Genomic DNA, 1,799 nt, shown 5'->3' with positions numbered 1-1,799 from the left:
ATGTTGTGCCTTAACCTAACCCATGTTGTGCCTTAACCTAACCCATGTTGTGCCTTAACCTAACCCATGTTGTGCCTTAACCTAACCCATGTTGTGCCTTAACCTAACCCATGTTGTGCCTTAACCTAACCCATGTTGTGCCTTAACCTAACCTATAATGTGCCTTAACCTAACCTATAATGTGCCTTAACCTAACCTAAAGTGCGCCGTAACCTAAACTATATTGCGCCTTAACCTGACGCACGTTGTCGCTGAACCTGCTCTGTAATTGTTATGCAACCCGTTAAATTGGTGTAGTGTTGCCTAACCGCAACCCTCGCAATATAGTTCCCTACTCGCACTGCCCGGTCCCCTGTGTATCGCGTCATGTTAAACACCTTGCAGGTGTTGCTGACTTTCCACATGCTCCTGCTATACACTGTAGTGTGGATAGCAGCAGGACGTACATGCCGCCCCCCCCCCCTTCCCCCCTGCCTTCGCAAGCTGGTCGGTGAGAAGTTTGCATGTTCAATGCCCTTCGCATGCCGACGTACTCAGCCTACGTTGTGGTACGGCCTGTCACCTGTCCGCCGATGTACGCAAAACCCACAAACTGTACTGCACATTGGTCCGTATGTACTGAATGATACATCGTGGCACATGTGACCGTATGACGACTGCGCCTAGCAACGGCGGACCATACAGTCCAAATATTGTGCACGCAGCTACGTGTCGTCTCCCTATAAGAGCTGGATTGCAGTGTGGTACGCCATACAGACGTGTGGGAGGAACGGACGCCCTGGATGGCGATCAGCATGAGCAGTCTGTTGATGTAGTGGAGCGTGTATTCGGACGTAGTCGTCTCTTCTCACACACCGTGATAGCATGTTGCACCGCGTTCCACATCTGCGACATGCTGCAGAGGCGGGCTGACAGTCGTTCGCGCAATGGACACCGCATACGTACGGGGTCTACCTTCCACGTGTTCTCTAGGCGTGCACATGTTGTTGCGTCTATGTGGGCAGACGTAGTGTGTTGTGACACCTGACACAGGCATGCAATACTCGTTGCAAATGGCGATGGACGTGTACGTTTGCTGGTGACGTTACGCAAATGAACAACTGGTAACCCGTTGTGGTGCGGTTGTTCTCGCTAGAGGTGAATCAGTGTTGGCGACGATCGGTCGAGCTATTAACCGGTTGTTTCAGGGAGACCCACCATGCCCACGAACGTGAAAGGGGACCCACCATGCCCACGAACGTGAAAGGGGGGGGGGGGGGGATCTGGGTGTGAGGCGATACGCGGCGGTGGCTGGGTGGGACCGTCCCCGGCCGGTGAGGGGGGGCCGCCCGGCGTGCTGGCAGCGCGGTGCGTGGGCGCACGCGCCACAGCCGGCTGGTGGGGGCGGCCAGTGGCAGGCGCGCCGGCCGACGGACGCGGCAGGCGGCGCAGCTGCGCGCCGGCGCCCCCTGCTCGCGGCGCCTTGCGGCCAAAGTAGGTCCTCGCGGGCCCGGTGCGAAGCGCGGTGGCCATCTGCAGTGTGCTGGTCCGATTGAGGACTTTGTGCGCTGAGGATGCGCCGCCGCCCGGCGCTCGGCGCCGCGACGCCGTCTGCTGCTCGGTCGCCCCAGCGGTTCTCGCAGGTGGTTTGTATCGCAGCTGTGCGGACGTGTTGGCGCGTGCGCTGTGCTGGGAGAGTTCGCTTCGGCACCCAAGTGGGGCTTTTGTCCTTCTGTGGCGCTGGCGTTGGAGCTGCCGGTCACCGTAGGTGGCGCGTGTTGTCTCCCGCCGGCAATGCCACGACAGCACGCTCCCGGGCC

Source organism: Schistocerca serialis, unplaced genomic scaffold, assembly GCF_023864345.2.
Source record: "Schistocerca serialis cubense isolate TAMUIC-IGC-003099 unplaced genomic scaffold, iqSchSeri2.2 HiC_scaffold_1225, whole genome shotgun sequence".
In the NCBI taxonomy this organism is placed as follows: domain Eukaryota; kingdom Metazoa; phylum Arthropoda; class Insecta; order Orthoptera; family Acrididae; genus Schistocerca; species Schistocerca serialis.
The sequence above is the reverse complement of the archived record's forward strand: the minus strand, read 5'-3'. Positions refer to the sequence as shown.